The following is a 22,626-nucleotide window of genomic DNA, read 5'->3' as shown; positions in this document are numbered from 1 at the left end:
GCACCTCAGAGACATAGTCACTAGAGCAGTGTTTTTCAACCACTTGTGCCGTGAGATACAGTCTGGTGTGTCAGATTATGTAATTTAACATAATTGGGTTAAACATTTTTTTTGCAAACCGGTAATTATAATCCACAAATGTGCCGTTGTTGAGTGTCTGCACTCTCTAGAGCCCGACAGCGTAACCGTGTAATACTCTTACATATCAGTAGGTGGCAGCAGGTACATTGCTTTGTAGATGTTTGTCGTGATCACAATATGCACACAACAGCGGGAGGCAGCGTACAGGTAAAAAAATATCTTAACGCTTAAACCAAAAATAAACAAAAGGCGAGTGCCGCTAAGAAAAGACATTGAAGCTTAAGGATGGTTATGCAAAATGAAACTAAAACTGAACTGGCTGCGAAGTAAACAAAAACAGAATGCTGGACGACAGCAAAGACTTACAGCGTGTGGAGCAGACGGCGTCCACAAAGTACATCTGTACATGACATGACAATCAACAATGTCCCCACAAAGAAGGATAGCGTCCACACAACTTAAATAGTCTTGATTGCGAAAACAAAGCAGGTGCGGGGAATAGCGCTCAAGGAAGACATGAAACTGCTACAGGAAAACACCAACAAAACAGGAAAAGCCACCAAAATAGGAGCGCAAGTCAAGAACTAAAACACTACACACAGGAAGACACCAAAAACTTCAAAATAAGTTACGGCATAATGTGACAGGTCACTACAGTACACCTACTTTGAGACAAGAGCTATAGTGATGCATGGTTGGTTGTGGTTTGAATTCATATCCAACAATTGCGAGAACTCATTTTTATTGTCAATATCGGCTGCTGAGTTTAATTTTTTTATGTTTTCTGCTGGTGGTGTGCTTCGGGATTTTTTCAATCAAAAAAAATATGCCTTGGCTCAGAAAAGGTTGAAAAACACCGCACTAGAGATCCATGTTACATCCAAGTTTGAGTAGAGGATCCTGACAAAAAAAACACAAAGAGTTTGATGTTTGAGGACCTTTAAATCCCATTGTCTAAGGCAGGGGTGTCAAACTTAACTGAGTTTGCTAAGTATAAAAATGAGCCAAAATTTTTCAATGAAAGAAACTGCTGTTCTAAATATGTCCACTGGATGTCACAATAGCAATTCTTTGTATCTTTACAGATTATGCTACATTTGTAAAACCAAACAAAAAACATGATGTTAGTAAATCTATCGGGGAAAATGATCAAATTACATAAAAAACATCCTGTAATTTGATTTTTATATAATTTTTTTTTCTTGATAGATTACCACCAATGAGTTGACTGATGAACATTATCACATCATTTATTCAGAAAGTATAAATAACGAAAAATAAAGGTAGAATATTATTAACCGCAACATGTAAGTGTAAAAAAAAACCCAACATTATGATTTGTACATTTTCAGAATGTGCTTGTTCTATTTTTCACAAAGAAAACAACCTGAAGTTGTCTTTATTCTTAAGTTATCGTGCCGTGATTTTACTAGTCCGGCCCACTTGGGAGTAGATTTTTCGCCATGTGGCCTCCGATCTAAAATGAGTTTGACACCCCTGGTCTAAGGTCATATACTAGGCCTGGGCCGATATTCGATATGTCAATTAACCGGCGATAAATGGAAATTAGGTGGATAAGTTTGCCAGCATAGATAAAGTGCCACGTGCATGTTTCAAGAGCATTCACATTTTTCATCGTGCTTGTGCTACGATGGAAGGACAAGAAGGGTTTTAACTCTCTTGTCCTTCATTAAGTGTCGTTGACCCTTTGTGCGGCGAAGTGATGGCGCTGGCCCGCTAGCATTACCCCGAGCCGCGTGTGGCTCTAACGTTCATATCGAAGTTTGTGTTTTTAATGTGCATAATTGCCGAGCATGACGGTCTGCAAGAGCAGTTTTTGTTTTTGCTGCGGGCGTTTGAACTACAAAAAAACTCCCGACAGTTAGTATTAATGTGTTAAAAAAAAAAAAAAAAGGAATTCCAAACTGCACTTATACGGATGGACTGACTGGCGCTAGCTTGCGAGCTAGCTTAAATGCAAACATGTAAACAACAGACATTAATGTCTTTCCCCATTATGAAACGTCATTCCCCAATCTAACAAACACATTACTGCTCAAACACCTGACCTGCAGTATTCACATTAAACATAAAGGATGTGCTGTTTTTGTACAAAGTGATTGATCAACTTGACAAAATGAAACAGACGGACACAGACTCCATTCAACAGAAAGTCATCTCATGTGATGTCTCACAAACCGGAAGTGAAACTGCTGATCACCCTTTACAATTTGGGGCGGTATAGCTCGGTTGGTAGAGCGGCCGTGCCAGCAACTTTAGGGTTCCAGGTTCGATCCCCGCTTCCGCCATCCTAGTCACTGCCGTTGTATCCTTGGGCAAGACACTTTACCCACCTGCTCCCAGTGCCACACACACTGGTTTAAATGTTACTTAGATATTGGGTTTCACTATGTAAAAGTGCTTTGAGTCACTAGAGAAAAGCGCTTTATAAATATAATTCACTTCACTTCACAATTTAAAATGGAAGAAGATACACACATTTAAACACACAAATAAAAACAATATGGCTGTTATGAAGCCAGAACAATATTTGATGTTTCCTCTGCCAAGAAAGTATATTGTGTCTATTTATTTTAGAAATCAAAAAATACAACTTAGACATTAGTGTGTGTAAGTTCTTTTTGAGCACATTCAACAATACCACAATAATAATGATAACCGTGATTATTTTAGTCAACATTACTTTATTTAGACATTTTTTTTATTGTTTTGTTTGTCTATATTTGAGGGTCCCCCACCCCTTCCTTAACAGAGACAGAACCTATTTTATTGATTTTGGTTGTGATTTATTTATTCAAGTGCAATATTTTGCTTACAGATAGTATGTTTCATTTTCATTATTGGTCTGTTTTATTTAACTTGGTATTTAAAAGTTTACATTTCATTAACAATGTTAAAATATACTAGAAATACAAGTTAATTGCATTTGAAAGGGTATACTTCCTGTCACGGCTGCTTATTTTGAGTTTGTTAGTGTTCGCCTGTGTTTAGTGTTAGTTATTGTCCTGCGCTCTTATTTGGTGGCACTTCCTGTTGTCTTTGTGTTTTTTCGTAACCGTTTCACATCTTTCTCCGAGCACTGATCCACGCACCTGCTTTCTGTTAGCAATTAGGCTTATTTAAGTCTAGTCTGAGCAGCCATTCTTTGTTTCGTACAGATGTACAATGTATAGATGTGGACGCTTCTCCTGCTGCACGTCTTGGCAGGTAGTTTGTTCTTTGTTCCAGCATTCCGTTTATTATTTTTGTAGCCTTCTTATGGTTACAGAGCATTTCCCAGCTCTCAGTTTTTGTTGTTGTAAATCTCCACATTAAATACTCGAACTTGCACGCTGCCTCCTTGGTCTTCTGCATCTTGTCAACACGCCAGTAATCGATGTCATGCGACCCGAGCGTCACAGAAAGTCCCGACCACGACATACAGATGTTTCCGCAGTTACCGACGAGGATTTTGAGAGCGGCTAACATCCCTCCACAGTGCAAAGCCAGTTTTTCTGTGCGGTGTTTGTCCACGAAGGAACTTTTGGGCACGCATTGAATACAACTTCCCTCCTTTCTGATTGGTCACTCTTACCATAGTACTACTGTACCATATTCGTCTTCAGCCAAAATAACCACATTTTCCTAATGAAGAAAAAAGTTTAAATAACATTTTTAAAACTCAGTAAAAAGCTAAATCGGCATCAAAACATATGTTTTTAAAAAGAAGATAATCCTTAAGTCTGATTGCTAACAAATCAGAATAGTTAACACATTGCACAGGTGAACCTAATGAAGTGAGTTTATATTTATGTCAGCGTGTTGCAAAATGAACTAGCTATAGCGCCACCTAAATAACGGACAGACACCTTTTTTATTTCAGTTTGCTACTGCATTGGCTTGTTTGCCTCTTTCCACTGGAGATGCTCTTGTACATAATTTAGCAGCAACAAGCATCCTTCTGAGTAGTCATTAATGCTGCTTTTAGGGTTGATCCTCTTGGGGGAAATCTCAAAGGCTTCTTAGGAGGCAAGAATTTATATTTTCGATTAGTCTCAAATGGTCCTTAAACCCTCCTAGCAATATTAGAAACCTGCCGGATTTCAAATAGACCTTTTCAGGAACTCTACTGTACGGGTTTTTTCATATGTCAAAATACTTCACCATTGCAAACTATGCTTTTATTAGGGCAGGGATGGCCACAATATTTAAAAATCAAACAATGTATGGTGCTAATATCAGAGGTGGGACCAAGTCATTGCTTTGCAAGTCACAAGTAAGTCTCAAGTCTTTGCCCTCAAGTCTCGAGTCAAGTCCCGAGTCAAGACAGGCAAGTCCGAGTCAAGTCCAAAGTCAAGACTGGAAAGTCTCAAGTCAAGTCCCAAGTCCTGCATTTTGAGTTTCGAGTCCTTTCAAGTCGTTTTAACCACAGACTAATGTATTTACACAGATTGTGTATGCTTTTAAAACGCTGTATTTATTTATTAAAACAAGTGCATTTGAAATTGCAGGGAAAAAGATAGTGGTGACATTGCACTTCATAATAGCACTATTAACCAGTCATTTTAAACATGTAACTCATTCCTTTACAGAATAAACACATTTGAAAAAACAAGTGCAACTGTACTTATTTGCACAAAAGTGTTAACATTGTATTTCCATGGCATATTGCATTGTAACTAGTTCCACAGCAGTTTCTATCCTGTTCTTACCTTATCTCATTGATCTCATCTCATACTGCATGTGTGTTTATGTGTGCACACATGAAAAACATAACAAATACATGAACATAACAATGAACAGAGTTGTGCTTTTTAGATGTCAGGGCCCTATGCAATATGTACACATATTCTCAATATAATATACATTTTAACTGACCTTTATTTGACTATGTTTGTCTTTTTGTAGGTGGCTAAAATACGCGGTGCTGCTGACCGCCGTCTAACGTTACGTTACTGTGTGTGATACATGGACTAACGTAATGTTACTGTGTGTGATACATTGACTAACGTAATGTTACTCTGTGTGATACATTGACTAACGTTACGTTACTGTGTGTGATACATTGACTAACGTAACGTTATGTGTAGGTACCTCATGCAACCCTGTTTAAAAAAAATCACTTGACAAAAAGTATGAATAAGGTAGCGAACTGCAGTGGACGCAACAGATTGCCGTGTTTGCAATGACGTTATAACCATAGACATCTTATAAGTAGACGCAGCATTGGTTGCTGTGACGTGAGCAATTTGGCCACCATCTTGAAGTGGCGATGAGGAGCCGGCGAGCAGCCTAAATTGACAGTTGACAGGTAGAAAACAAAGATGGTGTTCAGCGTTTTCCTGCTCAAATGAGCGGACTGTTGAAAATAGGAATCGGGGGATTACTTTTCACAAGTGAGATTTAACATTAACGTACTATTGGTTGTATTTTATGAAAATAATATTACCACAGAGTTGAGAAGGAGCAAAGATCTTCAATATTTGTATGTGAAAATCACAAAGAAATCTTCTGGGGGAGGATGACGCCCCTTCAGGGGTTTGGTTTACAAACTTTCAGCCACACCTAAAACAAAATTCACCAGCCGCCACTGATTATGATGCATTCTCATTTTAGGCAAAGTATAAGACAATACTTTCTTAACAGTATAATTGTAACCAGGAATAAGTCTTCAAGTAACAATATTCAAATACTAACATTGTTGGGTAAGACAGAATTTGGTTTTATTCTGAATCCAGTGTAACAGATTGGCGGTTTTAGCTGATATAAAGACTTTCAGGTGTTTATATATGTTTAAGTATTTGGCAGATGCTTTTATCCAAAGCGACTTACATAAAAAAAATACATATAAAACAATAACTGCAAACATTATCATTTAAGGGAAGAAGGTAATAGAAAATATCAATACAAAGTGTCAAGACAGAATAAACTCTCTGCTGCTGCAGCAACAGAGATACAGTCTATAGGTCCCTAAGATATATAGATATCTAATGTATTCATACATTGTTTATGTAGGATATACGCATGTATATAAAACCTAATCATATTGTTTCTTCAACTTAAAAATAGCTTACCGTTTTTTTCCCCCTTCTCTGGGATTATATTCCCAGTTTTGATCTCGGATGTCTGGTCACTTATAGCGTATAAGAATATTATATTACTGTTAAGCAAACTATGAATAATAAAACACGCCAAAACTGTGTCTGTTATCATAGCTACACGTATGACAAAAAAGCGAGTGAAAATCAGTGGTATTCAGTGAGGTAAAATGAATTAAATGCGCTGACAGTTCATTGCTCCTGCCAAATGAATTGCACTGAGTAGAGAGGATCACCACTCCAAGATGGCGGCCTCGCGTCTCGTCTGCGCCAGTAGGCAGTAGCGCTCCATGCTGCGTCTACTTATAAGATGTCTATGGTTATAACGTTAGCAGTGAGTTTGCAGCCTCACTGATTTAACTACACAGCAAATAAAAGTCATGTTACTTAGCCAATAAACGTTAACTTACATTCAAAACTTACCCTTCTTTGTGCAACTTCAAATGTCGAACGAAGTTGGAAGTTGTTGCGTCTCCATCTGTAATATTCGAACTGCGTGATTTGCATACGGCAATTCGTTTTTTGTTGACCAAGTTGTAGTTTTTATACCCAAACGAAACCAACTTTGGCATTATTGTTTCTCACTGGCACGTTGTTGGACAACTATTGTTCATTGGTTGCACTGCAATTTGATTGGATGAATGCTGTGTGATGAAAACAACGTAGATCTAATTTGATTGGCTGTTGTACTGAGAGCACACCAGCTGACAGGAACAACACGCTGATCGACACAGACGAAGAAAATGAAAAATATGGAGCGTTCCCAAATAACTTTTTAAGCTTTGGGTTTTGGGGAAAGTGGCAAGTCATGTCAAGTCAAAAGGCTCAAGTCCAAGTGAAGTCACAAGTCAATGATGTTAAAGTCTAAGTCGAGTTGCAAGTCTCTTTACATTTTGTCAAGTCGAGTCCAAAGTCATCAAATTCATGACTCGAGTCTGACTTGAGTCCAAGTCATGTGACTCGAGTCCACACCTCTGGCTAATATACATACTAGGGCTCCAGCTAACCATTGTTTTAGTAATCGAGTAATCTATTGATTAGTTTGTTGGAATATTTGAGTAATGGGATTAAGCACTTTAAAGCCTCAATGTATATTTTATGGAAAATAGTTTAACCCTATTTTCCCTAAAATATACATTGAGGCTTTTTAGGGAAAATAGTTTAACCCTAGGGCAGCACGGTGGAAGAGGGGTTAGTGCGTCTGCCTCACAATACGAAGGTCCTGAGTAGTCGTGAGTTCTATCCCGGCCTCGGGATCTTTCTGTGTGGAGTTTGCATGTTCTCCCCGTGACTGCGTGGGTTCCCTCCGGGTACTCCGGCTTCCTCCCACCTACAAAGACATGCACCTGGGGATAGGTTGATTGGCAACACTAAATTGTTCCTAGCGTGTGAATGTTGTCTATCTGTGTTGGCCCTGTGATGAGGTGGCGACTTGTCCAGGGTGTACCCCGCCTTCCGCCCGATGGTAGCTGAGATAGACTCCAGTGCCCCCCGCGACCCCGAAGGGAATAAGCGGTAGAAAATGGATGGATGGATGGATAGTTTAACCCTTGTGTTGTCCTCATTTCCTGTATACACCCCGTGTCCTCCGGGTCAAAATGACCCGTTTTCACAAAACCCCTAATATAAGCAGCTTAATTGAATTTAAACACCAAATATCATCTTGCTTGAAGAAACAACTTGTCATTCACCACAAAATGTGTGAATAACTGAGTTTTCCCTCTTCACTTAATTTCTATAGCTTAAGTAAAACAAAAAACTTTGCGTTTTGAATGCATTTTTATTCATCCCAATGACTCAGTTTCTTTCTTTTCTTTCTCCAGTGAACAATTGAAGACAATGTACAATACACAAATATGAAAAACAACATAACCCATTCAACTAATTAACTAATTAACTAACTAATAGGCACATGTAGGGCAGTATGCAAGTACGCAGCCTTTGCAGATATATTTCTTACACCTGCAGCACACATTATGTGTTTTACAGTCCTTCTTTTGAGGGCAGAACTGACATCTCTTCCTCTTACTTGCCCTAGCTGGGGAAGTGGCTGTGGTAGCTGGATCCTCAGGTTGATCAGGAGATCCTGCACTCTGAATAGCTTTTACAACTGGGCGGGGGACATGCTTCCTTCTTTCAATGAGTGGAATTACAAGTGCATTTAGCTTCTCCAGGAACACCCACCTCTTGTCCTGCTTACGAGACATCCAGGTCGGGTTGATCTCTCTCTAAATCACAAAGGCATTGAAGGAGGAAACATCAATGATGTTGTGGAAGATGACCAGGGGTCATCTTGCAGTCATCCTTCTGCAGCTGTATGTTCCAATCACCTTATCTAGGTTGTCCACACCTCCCTTGTTGCGGTTGTAGTCTAGGATGATGACTGGCTTCCTGTCCTCACGATCGCGAACGTCACCATCTGTGTGCAGTGTGCTCAGAAGAACTACATTGTCCCAGACTTATGGCTGCAAGTTTGTCTGTCACACGTCTTGCTGGTCTTGACTCACGGTCATCAAATCGTATCAGTCTTGAGTAGGTGTGAAAGAGTTTGAGTGGCATTGTGGCTTAGAAAATTGTCCTTCCACTCTCTGCATCCCATAGACTAGTTGCAGCCTCACCTCGGGACCTGTATACACCGGCTAAGATTAGCAGCCCTAAGTAGGCCTGCAGGTCAGTCTCATCCATCTTTTTCTAGCTGTCTCCATATTTACGAAAACTCTCCAAATTTTTAATCTCCAGGATTATTTTTTCAATTGCTGGTGTGATAAACAGGTAGAATGTAGAGACAATGTCATGGGCATTAGAAACCGCATACCTTGTGGGTCCTGGGGTCATCTTTATGATGTTTTGTTCTGCATGCCTGCCTTGATGGTCATATGCTGCTGAGGACCATGTTATTTTGCCATTTTTTGAAAGGAAAGTCTCTCTTTCAGCTTCAGGGTTTTCTTCTTCTGAAGATGATTCATCATGCTCTGGATTGTATTCCTCCCCATCTTCTTCTTCTGATACATCCTCCACTTCCTCTTCTGAATCAGAGTTGTCTTGCTGGACATCTGAAAAAATCAGCTCTAGAGCCTCTTCAGCGGTATAACGCACACTCATGGCTTCAGCACAGACAGAATTCGGGGCCCTGTGATCTGCAGCACCTTTATAATCTCTGGAAATCCACAGAAAAAGAGCTCTGCTACTGATAGACTATAAGAACTACAACATTTTAACATTCTGTGATGTATAAATAACTCTGTGACTTTGATTTCAACACTTTGTGACTCACGGGTCTCAAAGTGTTGAAGTGTTGAAATGTACAAAGTCCGAAGACTTTGTACATTTTTTTTGTACAGCTTACATGGAAATGTGAATAAAAGCAACATTTCACTTTTTCTACCGTTGGTGCCAATATAGGAAAAGTCATAAAATTTCAAGTTAAAAAAATATCGTTTAGGGGATTTTTTTTTGGTTTTTAACACAGTGGCGGGTCAAAATGACCCGAGGACAACAGGAGGGTTACATAAACTATTGCTTGCCATACTTTCCTTCATTTTTTTCTGTTAAAAGGCACATCATCAACAATGATCATTGCACTTTTAAAATGTGTGAATTGTTAAAAATAAAAAACTGCTGTTCACAGATCTCATGTGCACTATTGCAACCGCCGTGCAGAAACTACAGTATGTCCGCGTATTCATAATTCCGGGCATTTGATTAAACATTTAATCAAAGCAACAGAATGTAAACCAAAAGCTCTTTTATAATCAAATTAATTGAATAATTGTTGCATCCCTAATACATGCAATACAGCTGAGCTATTCAACTGGCATCCTGAGGGCGAAATCCGGGCCTGCTATGACACCCTGGAGTTTAGTTCAAAACATGGGAGAAATACTTTTTACAGTAAATTCATAAAAAACACTAGTGCTCCTGTTGTATAGAGGAACCTAAACCACTGTCAACACATTGGCAGATCCTCGCCTTGACTTTTTAACCTTGCCAGCAAACATTGCTGGCTTGCAATCATAGAACCAAAATTGTGATTTACATAACTGAGGCGTTCTTCAAGGCACCTCTTTAAGTCCCCTCCTTCTTGGCAGTTAAAACATTTTTTTTCGTAGTGTGATTTTTGCACCTGTAGCTTGTCAGATGCAGTCAGTAGTCACGTGTTTAACTTCTTTAGTTATACTCGTAGTTAGGGATGGGAATTGATAAGATTTTTCCGGTTCCGATTCCACTTTTGATTCTGCTTAACGATTTGGTTCCTTAACGGTTTTCTTATCAATTCTTATTTGGGGGAAACATAGAAGAGAAAAAAGGATGTATTTGCATCAACTTTGTTTAGTTGAGAAGTAACATGACCTTACAAAGCCTACAGTGAGGTCTCAAGAGGCACATATGTAGCATGGAAGAAAGAAAAAACTTTTTTGTAAGTAAATATAGTAAATTATTATTAATCTGTAGAATTTAAATATGTGAAAATTACACAAGAATCTAATATTTAGTAAATGTGATATTAACTTATTACATGCAAAGTGAGCTATGTCAAGCTTTTATTGATTATAATTTTGATGATTATGTTTATCAAAACTTTAAATTTTAATCTCAGAAAATGCAAGGTTTCAAAAACTGTCAGCTATGATGATCAAAATTATAGCAAAAGCTTGCATGTGAAAGTTAATATCAGAGATTATATTCAATTTTTGAAGTTAATTGCTGACATTAGTGGACTTTTACACCATATTCTAATTTTATGAGTTTCACTTGTATAATATAATGACTGAGAGAAAATCTGTTTGCAGGAAAACATGCAACTTTTCTCTGACTACTACTGAACATTCACCGACCAAAAATGCAAGCTTTTGACCACAAACTTAGTCGCCTAGCAACAGACATGAACTGGGGCTGCCCACCTCGGAGCCAGTCAGAAACTGTCTCTTGTCATGCTCATCTAAATGAGAAGGCATTCATTTCAATTTAACAAATAAAAGCGCTTACATGATAGGAGGTGTTAGTTAGTAGCTGTTGTGTTCAGATGACGTGCTAGCATTACTGCTGCTGGGATGAGGTCGGAGCGGTTAAAAAACGGGACTTTAATTTAAAATTATTGCGTGCTGTGTGTTTCAAATGTTTCAGAATATTGCTCGCATGTCCTCCTCTTGATTAAATAGCAGCCTTATAATTATTACAAGTAGCGCCGTTGCCATATTTTCTTGTAAAATGTAGTCAACTGAAGAGTGTCTGTTGCGCCCAGGCTACGACATTTTGTTATATGACACCACTACGCAACATCATCCATTAAAAATGTTAGGGTGATGTCATAGAGACCTTTTTTTTTTTTTTTTACAAAAGGGCCTTAAAAACAGCAGAGCACTCCTGTTACTCTGACAAAATAAAATGAATAGACCGATTAAGACTTATCATGAAGGTAGAAGTCTGGCCCCCGGTCCTTAGCTTGTATATAATGTACAAAACCCAAAACCAGTAAAGTTGGCACGTTGTGTAAATCGTAAATAAAAACAAAATACAATTATTTGCTTTTCAACCTATATTCAATTGAATAGACTGCAAAGACAAGATACTTAATGTTTGAACTGAGAAACTTTGTTATTTTTTACAAATATTAGCTCATTTGGAATTTGATGTCTGCAACATGTTTCGAAAAAGCTGACACAAGTGGCAAAAAAGACTGAGAAAGTTGAGGAAACTCTTCAAACACTTAGTTGGAACATCCCACAGGTGAACAGGCTAATTGGGACCAGGTGGATGCCATGATTGGGTATAAAAGCAGCTTCCATGAAGTGCTCAGTCATTCACAAACAAGGACAGGGCGAGGGTCACCAGTATCTATTTCTCAACAAGCTATTGCAAGGAATTTAGGGATTTCACCATCAACGTGCACGCAATTAGTCACCGCAATTAAATGAAATAAAAAAAATTTAAAAAAAATTCTTAATCACGTTTGCTCACTTGTTACTGTCACAGAAAAACACATATTAAGAAAAAATAGCACTTTAAGGAGTGTATTTTATCTATACATGTTAATAAACCACCTTGACTGGGGAGGCATGGGAAGTGAAATGCAATTGCGGAAAGATCTGCAAAGGTGCAAGAGAGCTCAAAATACACCAGAGCAAGGCCAAGGACAAGGCCAAGTGTGGACAGAGACAGACGCATCCACGCCGTTCAGATGAACAGTCTGGTGAGACGCAGGAGAACCCTAGGCAGGAAGCAAACCATAGTCCTAGAGATCTCTCAGTGCCTGCAATCCCCCAAAACCACTCAAGGACAACTTCAAATGCCATCCCAGAAAGCCTACCCCAGCCAACGAAGGAAAGAATCAAGTGGCCTAAGATGAGTGAGACCAAGGAGTGGTCCATGCTCGATGAAGATCTGGACATGGTGCTTGAAATGGTTCAAGCAGGTTCAGTAGAAAGGAAGGTGGATTCACTCATAGCCATCACCTACAACTTGGCAAAAGAACGGTTTGGAACAGTGCCAAGGAGAGAGAACAAAGCCAGACCAGAAAAGCAGGAAAACAGAAGAGAAGGAAAGATCAAAGAACTTCGGAAGGAGATTAAAACCCTGAAAAGCAATTCAAATTGGCAAATACGGAAGAAAAGGAAGGATTAAAAAAAACTGACAGCTAGCCTTTGCGAGCAGCTCATCAGGCTGAGAAGAGCCGAAGGGCAAAGGCAAAGGCGGAAAAGGCAGGAAGCTGCACGAGCCCAGTTCATAAAAGACCCCTATCTCTTCACCAAGTCACTTTTGGGAGAGGTGAGGTCAGGGACTCTAGCAAGTTCTAAGGAGGAGGTGGAGGAGTTTGTTGAAGAGACATTCAGTGACCCTTCAAGAAACGATGCCCTACCAAAAAATCACGGGCGTGGTACCATCAGTCCACCAACATCCTCCCTCAGCACAGAATATCCATCATGGAGAGAGGTTCAAGAGGTTGTCAAGCACGCGAGATCAGCTTCTGTGGTATACCTTACAAAGTGTACAAGAAATGCCCTAAGCTCCTACACAGGCTGTGGAAGCTTATGCGGGTAATATGGGCCAAAGGAACCGTACCAACTAGCTGGAGAAGGGCAGAAGGGTGCTTTGTGCCGAAAGAACGGGGATCCACACAGATCAGCCAGTTCCGAACCATTTCCTTGCTCAGTGTGGAGGGGAAAATCTTCTTTTTAGTGCTGGCCAAAAGAATGAGCCCCTTCATGACCCGGAATGGATATATTGACACCTCTATCCAGAAGGGCAGTGTCGAAGGGTTCTCCGGGTGCCTGGAGCAAACTGGGGTCCTCAGCCAACTTATCCAAGAAGAAAAGGAGAAGAAAGGCAACCTAACAGTAGTCTGGCTTGATTTTGCTAATGCATATGGGGCAATTCCCCATAACGTGATCCAAGTGGCTATGGACCATTACCACATCCCACATCACATCCAGGGTATGATCACCAGCTACCTGGGGGACATCAAGCTACGATTCCAAGCAGCCATGTTCACAACAAAATGGCAGCCAGTGGAGAAGGGAATAGTGACAGGGTGCACCATCTCCCCCATCTTGTTTGTCATGGGAATGAACCTGATCATCTCTGCAGTGATCATAAAGTCAAGAGGACCAAAGACTGCAGCAGGAAGTCAACAACCAGCAATCAGGGCATTCATGGATGATCATACCGTGATAACACCAAACCACGTGCAGGCAAGATGGGTCCTGGCGGAACTGGATCGTATGGCTACTTGGGCGAAGATGATCTTCAAGCCCAAGAAATCAAGGTGTCTGGTGATCCAAAAGGGGAAAACAACGGGAAAGTTCAATCTGCTTGTTCAGGGGGAAGCAATCCCGCCAGCACTGCTGTTACCCAGGCAGAATCATCTCTCAGGACCAAAGATACCATCGGAAGCCCTTGCACTGGAAGACAGGGTCTAGGAACATCACATTTCCAGCAGTGGTCCAAGTCTACTCCCAGGGAAAAGAGGACCATGATCCAGGGTGAAGTTCGAAACCTTGAGGAAGAAGGAAGAAGAGCTAAAGCCGTCGAGCTCGCAACCCAAGGTGCCTGGACAAGGTGGAACCTTCCCAAGAGGACCGTGACGTGGAGTGTACTGTGGAGGCTGGAGCCGTTTCGTATCTCGTTTCTGCTCCGAGCAGTATACGACACCCTGCTGACCCCAGTCAACTAGCATAGGTGGGGAATGAGGGAGGACCCACTGTGCAGGTTTTGTGGCGGTAAAGGAACTATGGCGCACATTCTTTCTGGGTGCAGAACAGCATTGACCCAGGGAAGATACAGGTGGTGCCATGACAAGGTGTTGGCAATGCTTGCAGACATCTTGGAGCACGAGAGGAGAAAGAAACACACGGCCAAAACTAAGCTGCTGCTGAGCACTCTCACCTTCGTGAAAGAGGGTCATAGACCAGTTGTCCAAGGCCAAGCCAAGCAAAGCCTCCTGCAGTTGGCCCAGGGTTGGGAGATGGAGGTCGACCTGGAGAGGAAGCTCCTCTTCCCAGAGGCGGTACTGTCCACCACTCTGAGACCAGACATAGTTATGTGGTCCCCAGAGGGAAAGAAAATCATCCTGGTGGAACTTACTGTCCCGTGGGAGGAGGGATGTGAGGAAGCGGCAGAGAGGTAGAAAACAAAGTACCAACAACTTGTCCAGGACTGCCGGGACAAGGGGTGGACAGCATGGCTGATGACAGTGGAAGTTGGATGTCGAGGATTCCCTGTTCAATCTGTGTGGAATCTGATGACAAAGGTCAGATTGAGAGGTCACTTGAGGAAAACAGCCGTTCGTAGGCTGGTAGAAGCGGTAGAGAGAGCCTCCTGGTGGCTCTGGCATAAAAGAGAGGACAATAGCTGGAAGACTGGATGAGAGGGGCAGTGATATGGCCAATCACTGCTGACCCACCAACTGGAGAGTGTTGTGGTTAAGGGTCGAAACACTCGGTGAACGTCGGGGACCACCTGATGACCTCTTGTCCAGGCCAAAGCTTTATCCATTAGAAATTGAATAAAATAACATCTTTGATGTATTTGCAAACTTATATTATCCATACATATTATTTAGGCTGTTCTTAATTAAACATAAGATGGGTATTAGATGAAACTCTACCCTTATTTATTGCTATGAGTCTGTTAATGACTTTTATGAAAGTACAATGAGATACAACCCAACAGTGCTTTGCGGTTTCCAAGCTTCTCCAGCAAATCAGCAGCACACCAGGAACATACTCTCTGTTAACAGTGCATCCTGGTCCTTGTGTGGCAGCAGATGCTGAAATGTGCTGCCTTGTTTTGTAGCCTGCAGGACAAATCTCATGCTGTCCTTCCTCACACTACAGTACAGTCCTTTGGCAGCTTTTTTAAACATGCGGGAGGAGACAGTCTTATGAGATTTCTGAAGTAATTACTGTTGTTTCTCACAGGGGTACCAGAGATGTCACCACTTCTGAAATAGAATGGCTAAAGATAATATCCACAATGCTGCCTTGTTGTTTTAATAACCTTTTCACCGTGTTCTTGTTGACACAGTTTAACAGAAAATAATAGGAAGACAGTGCAGCAGCGTGAGTTTTGGCTCAGCTATATTACCAAATCACAATGTTTACAAAATATCTACAAAAGTCAATGTTTTTATATGCATCTACAGTATCTTTCTGGACATGTATGTTACAGCATTTAAAAAGAAAAAGAAAAATAATAAAAATAATAATGTTTATATATATATATATATATATATAGAAATGCACAAAAAAAGTGAAGACTTCTTCAAAAATAAACGCTGTAATTATTTTTGCAGCTACATTTGAAGTGGTTTATTCATATGGTTAAGAATCATATTAATTATTAGGTCTCAACATTTCCAAGTAGAATTAAAACAGCATAAAAAGGACCTCTCGGGAGAAGAAAGTATAAAATGAAAAGATGAGTCCCTATACAGTCGTTATTAAGCTTGCCCAGTGATGGGAAATGTAGTAAGCTAAGCTACTAGTTACTCTCAATTAAATGTAGCTGAGCTTCAGGGAAAGTTTTCTCCAGAAAATTGTAGCAAGCTGCACCGCAATAGTACCTTGTACATCAACACCATATGTAAATATATATCTCAACTTAATGTACAACTTTCCACTAAACAAATGGCAGAAATAATAAAAATCAATTTTTATTGTTTATTGGAATACACACAAACTGAAAACATGCTATCTGTCTGGCTTTTTAACTTTTTAACATTTCTTTCAACTTGCAAAGTTGCTGTACCGTGTACAAAATGAGGGATAAAACACCGGAAACAAATAAAAGGTAGCGAAACAAAAATGATAAATAAACACCAAAACATATACTCTCTGTTGGAATGGAGACTGTATGGCATTTCTATCTACTGTATATAGGCCCACATGTATAATATCAATGTTAATCTAACTGTACCAATGGGGCCATTTGGTTCTATGTGTATGCTCTCTACAGACCAGTAAGGGTCCATTACTATTAACTATCTGCCACGTAGCTGGGGACACCCTGAAACTCCATCTGGGTGTCCCCGAACCCCACTGTATACATTTATTTTAGTTAACATTTTCCTTGGCCCACTCCTATAATGTTATTCACTTTCCCTGCTTACAGTAAAAAAACACATATATCTACATCTTTACAAAGAAGTACAATGACATGTGTGTCGTTTGGGAACAGTTGATACTGGTTATGTGCAGTAAAAACTCTTTATGAACTCAATTAGTGATGTATATTGTCTACCATTGCGTTTTGGTATTATTTCCACATAAATGCAAACATGTGGACAGCAGCCAAAGGACTTAAACGAATGATGTGTGCAGCAAAATGTCTAATATCAAAAATAAATAAGACACGTAAATAAATCACAGTCCTTTATTTAGTTTATTGTATTTAATAAGTGTCTGTTGCAGCTTTTTAGAACATACAATGGCATCAATCTTGATGTTTATCAGTGAGATCAGATGTGCAGCGGTCCAGACGGAAGACAACAGAGTCTGTCCGAGTCAGCACATTTTACACCCGGCACATCTGCAGCAGCAGCTATAGCGACCTGCTTGTGATTGACGGCTCTTGTTAATGGTAGGATTTGTTGGAGGAGAACAGCAGGTTAGTGTCAAGGTCAATCGGGAGGCGTTTGGCAGAAATCCAATTGGAGATTTCGGCAACAAAATTGGAAACATGCAACCCAGCCTGTGAGTCAGAGTAGTGAATCAAAAGGTCACTGGGTATCATAGCAACAATCCGGTGTCAAACGGGTTGTGGGGATAGCAGCAAGAAGAGCACTTATAGGGATAATTAAAACAATTCTTGATTTCACTTATCCTTCTTGGTCTTGCCTTTGTTATCGTACAGTAAGAGTCATCTAATCACCAGCCAGTGAAACCATTTTTCCAAACGTATAAATAAATAATGGCAACGTAAATACAAAGCAAAACAGTTCGTATCGGCCCAAAAACATGACAAACGTGACAAACACACTAAAAAAAATAATATCAATAAACAAAAATTGTGCCATGAGTCAAGTTTGGAAATTATTATTAGCTTCCTGAATTTTGTATTATTCCCTAAACAGCGCTTTTATTTTTCATTCTACTTCCTGTTTTTCTCAACCACTTTACTTTTGGCTTGAACACCTGCCCCCACTTTGTAATTAGGATTCTTACCTGCTGGCAATCATTAATCAGAATGCATCTTATCTTATCGTTGGTGTATGTGCTTTTTGCTTTGTACCTCAATATGTCATAGCTTTTCTTATGCTTCTTCTCCACTTCCTTGCTGCACTATTTTTTTGTTTTTTGTCATTCAAAACTTTTCGCCTGACGTCTCTGCATCTTGGGGTGCAGACCAACACACAAAACCGACAGAATGATCCAGCCAAGTATGGACCAACACGACCGTGACAAGAACAGTAACAAATTGCACTTCAATGAATATTAAAAACATCTTGACATGTAGTTTTCCCCACTTAAAAAAACTGGGTCGGGGGGTTGTTGCTTTTTTGTTGCCATCACTTTACAACAAATTCAGGTTACTGGCTCATTTGTCTGTGTTAAATAGGCGCATTTTGCTTATTCGGTTGGAAGCAGAAATATTCCCACAACGGTACATTTGGCTTTGCAATCATCTTTTTGCCTGTGGAGGACTGACAAGAGGGTTCCCTACGTTCATTTAAGTCTGCTATTGTACAAACACACTCAGGTGCTGAGAGCGATGCACAAAGTGAACCCTCTTGTATGTTTGAAAGCAAAAGGCACACACCAAACACACAAGGGAAAATAATGAAGTCACTTCCATTTATCGTTCAATTCATTGATTTATTAGTTATCGGCCCAGGCCTATTAAACAAATGAAATTCAAGAACTGTATGTATATGATAAAGCTGCTGTATCTTGCGTGAATCTTACTTTTTTTTTTTTTTTTTCAAACCTAAAAATATAAGAACACTACAGAGGATTAGCATATCCTAGTAGGGATGCAAAGATTAACCAGTTTGCAGGGAACCATGGTCTTGTGCACACGAGATACGAATGCATCCGAAGAGCTTTGCACTTTAGGGGAACATTCATCAGATTTTACCTTTTTAAATACTATTTTGATGTATTTCAACAAAAAAATAAATCAGTTACCATTCTTATTGTAAATGCGACAAGAATTGTGTGTAGCTGAACCATATTCATCTCCACACTTAAATTAAATCCTAATAATGAAGACGTATTGTAAAAGCATCGTAAATGTTGCTTGTGAACTGAGATGTAGACACCACAGAGGTCCTAATATCTACCTAATATCTACAGTAGTTCAATCAGATTTAACAAATACACACACACAGTATATTTGTTACAATTTACCAAATTCAAATTTCTGTTTGACCTAAATAAAACGATAGCTGTTCAATTTGCACATGCAGTACATACAAATTGAGAACTGTTGTTGCGCTTGTATTCAAGGGGCATGGCTTATGAATTTCATCTTTTCTGACTTGGTAATGTTGTCACAATGTTGAATGCGCGTGTCGAACGATGCCAAAGTGATAGTCAATGGTCAAAAGGTTCATGCATTTTGGCGTGAGCTTGTGTGATGGACCCGAGTGGTGGGATATTAAAATCTAATACAATTTTGTTAAAAACCAATATAATTATTAAGAACCCAATGCAGTGAGAGCAACCGTCCCAAAATAAGGAAAGATAATGATGCTGATTTACAATTTATTACAATATAGATTAAAACCGTCCAGTTGTCAATACTAAAAATACCAATTGGTAACCAATATTATGCTGACCCACTACGCCTAGACAGGCGTAGTGGGTCAGCGTCCTGGCTCCACCCACTTCCACGGCGTCCTCCTGCACACAGAATTAAAACGGCGGCAGGCCACGGGGATAAAATCTTCTAAGACTACGGAGACGCTCTCCGGGCTGACGCCACACTTACACGCAAGGCAGGGTTTCCCCTGCTCCTGCTGTAGTTCCGCGTCAAAGTATTGGGTACACCCACTCTCCTCGCCAGTCGCCGGTCACTCGCGGGACCTACGTGGCCGTACCCGTCCCGTCTCGCTCCGCCTCTTGGTCGCTCCCGGGAGTCACCGCAGGTCTCTGGGTCCCGATCGCTCCTGCCCACAGGACCACACAGCCAGCGTACAACGCACGAGCCCGCAAGCCCACAGCCAAAGGCAGTTTGATCACCCCCACATATCCACATATCCACAATCCACGACAATAAAAACACTCAAAGACATGCATGACAATGAAACAAAAAAAATAAAATCCCCTACTTGTGTCCCATCACACTTGCATGAGTTTTGGATGCCTTTTTGCAGTTTGGCTACGTTGTGACACCACCCCGAGGTGGACGTACTTATTTAGATATTAAGTGAATCCTTCAGTCAGAGGGGAAGAAGCTCACCCCCTCTGATTCAGGCAATGAGGAAACACAAAAAAGGTATGATTAAGTAGTGTTTTCCTATAATTGTGGCTTGTGCATAATAACGTCGACGTGCAACATGCAATGATATAAATGTTGCTAAAAATCAAAAGTTTTTTATGCGGAATCTGAATCGATCGGCGAGTGTGCAGGTGCACCTAATGTTGTGACTGCTTGAATCTATATACGGTAATGCTTACCTCACTGGTTAGAGTGTCCGCCCTGAGATCGGTAGGTTGTGAGTTCAAACCCCGGCCGAGCCATACCAAAGACTATAAAAATGGGACCCATTACCTCCCTGCTTGGCACTCAGCATCAAGGGTTAAAATTGGGGGTTAAATCACCAAAAATGATTCCCGGGCGCGGCGCCGCTGCTGCCCACTGTGTACGTTTTCAAAACATAAATAGTGTGTGAATGTGAGTGTGAATTTTGTCTATCTGTGTTGGTCCTGTGATGAGGTGGAAACTTGTCCGGGGTGTAAATGGTAAATGGGTTATACTTGTATAGTGCTTTTCTACCTTCAAGGTACTCAAAGCGCTTTGACACTATGTCCACATTCACCCATTCACACACACATTCACACACTGATGGCGGGAGCTGCCATGCAAGGCCCTAACCACGACCCATCAGGAGCAGGAGGTGAAGTGTCTTGCTCAAGGACACAACGGACGTGACAAGGTTGGTAGAAGGTGGGGATAGAACCAGGACCCCTCAGGTTGCTGGCACGGCCACTCTCCCATCTGTACCCCGCCGTCCACCCAAATGCAGCTGAGATAGGCTCCAGCACCCCCCTGCGACCCCGAAAGGGACAAGCGGTAGAAAATGAATGGATGTAAATTAGGATACTTTTGGAGAGGGTGGTTGTGGTTTCATTTGCAACATTGGAATGCTTTCAGAATCAAACATATTGCAGACCTTGCACAAAACAGGACCGTGGAGCAGAATTTACACCGAAGCATATCTAATACATAATATGTAGCCCACAAGGAAGTGTTTTAAATGGAGATTAAAATCATCATAGGTCCCCTTTTTTAAGTTAATGTGGTGCCATAAGAAGTAAGAAATACAATCAAAATATGATTGACAGCTCTCAAAACCAGGAATTGCATAACCAACAGTTCCTCTCAAGCGGTGTCAATCAATCAAAACGGCATGGGCATTATTATACTTGATCTAATGTTCTCCTGAAAGGGGTGCATGATTTGTGCAATAGCTGGTTTTTGAGGTTTGTTTCAGGTTACGTTTTTATCCATCATACTTTTGTCGACGTCGGACTTTTAACGTTCTCTTTGAGGCCTTTTATACACAGGCTTTTATCAAACTGAGCAGCTTTACGCTTGATGAGGAATCAAATGAACGTTAAAGTGGGTTGATATTTCTGTAATTGGTGTTAAAACATTCTAAACTTTCATTACAGTCCCTTCAAATGAATTCCTAAGTGCAATCAAAACCCTTCATAATTCTGATTGAATTTGTGTGTGTGTGTGTGTGTGTGGGTGTGTTTTAAATCCTCCCAAAAAAGACTTAGCAGTCAGTAAAAGTCATACTTGCTCTTTATGACACGTGCCATAGTGCACTTGACAGGCGGAGGAGTCCTGCAGAGAGATCAGTAATGCCATTACAGTTTCATTCCAGAATGTGACATCTTGACACTTGATTTACATGAAGGGGGTCAGCTGTGATTTTTATCCGCCGTCATTTTCTCCACAGAGAGGCCGCGTGACACTGGCAGAGGCGGCGGCATCTCAACGACTTAAAAACGGAAAATAAAAAGTCTCCGGAGAGTTCTGCGGCTGATAGTGGCAACACACTTCCACGCAACACCTCGTGTATCACGGTTAATGGACGACGTGTCGACAGGAGCTGGAGAAGATACAGCTGGCACACTTTAAAGAATCGTTAGGGGGAGAAGAGCGCTGATGGCACTGAAAAAAAGGTGAGATTTCCGTTCTTTCCTAATTTACTCAGAATTGTTAAATAGTAACAATGTCAAAAGATGTGTGTTTCTTCAGATGTACAGGTCATGATAATAATCATCATATAATAGCAACGCCACAATACTGACATCATGCATTCTAAATCCCAAACAGCATTAAAAGCCTTTAATACAGCTCTTGTATCGTAGACCAGTGGCTCTCAAAATTTTCCACCAAGCACCATCTCAGAAAAAAATTGATTCTCCAAGTACCACCATAATGACCAACGTTAAAAAACTGTAGCGTAGTAGGTTTAGATATTCACTAAAAACAAGCCAGAGGTTCTATTTAAAGTTAAAGTTAAAGTACCAATGATTGTCACACACACACTAGGTGTGGCGAAATTATTCTCTGCATTTGACCCATCACCCTTGATCACCCCCTGGGAGGTGAGGGGAGCAGTGAGCAGCAGCGGTGGCCGTGCCCGGGAATAATCTTTGGTGATTTAACCCCCAATTCCAACCCTTGATGCTGAGTGCCAAGCAGGGAGGTAACGGGTCCCATTTTTATAGTCTTTGGTATGACTCGGCCGGGATTTGAACTCACAACCTAC

General features: G+C 40.6%; 1 protein-coding gene across 1 annotated transcript in view; it reads left to right on the top strand.

The window, feature by feature from the left end:
• flrt1a (fibronectin leucine rich transmembrane protein 1a) overlaps positions 1-22,626 on the top strand; it is a 181,279-nt gene that overhangs the window by 102,835 nt on the left and 55,818 nt on the right. The window contains exon 2 of the mRNA XM_061963362.2: positions 21,808-22,033. The gene's annotated coding sequence lies outside the window, so the exon portion shown is untranslated. The remainder of the gene's footprint in view (positions 1-21,807; positions 22,034-22,626) is intronic.

Source organism: Nerophis lumbriciformis, linkage group LG09 (genome assembly GCF_033978685.3).
Source record: "Nerophis lumbriciformis linkage group LG09, RoL_Nlum_v2.1, whole genome shotgun sequence".
NCBI lineage: Eukaryota > Metazoa > Chordata > Actinopteri > Syngnathiformes > Syngnathidae > Nerophis > Nerophis lumbriciformis.
This window is presented reverse-complemented; position numbering and strand designations above follow the sequence as displayed.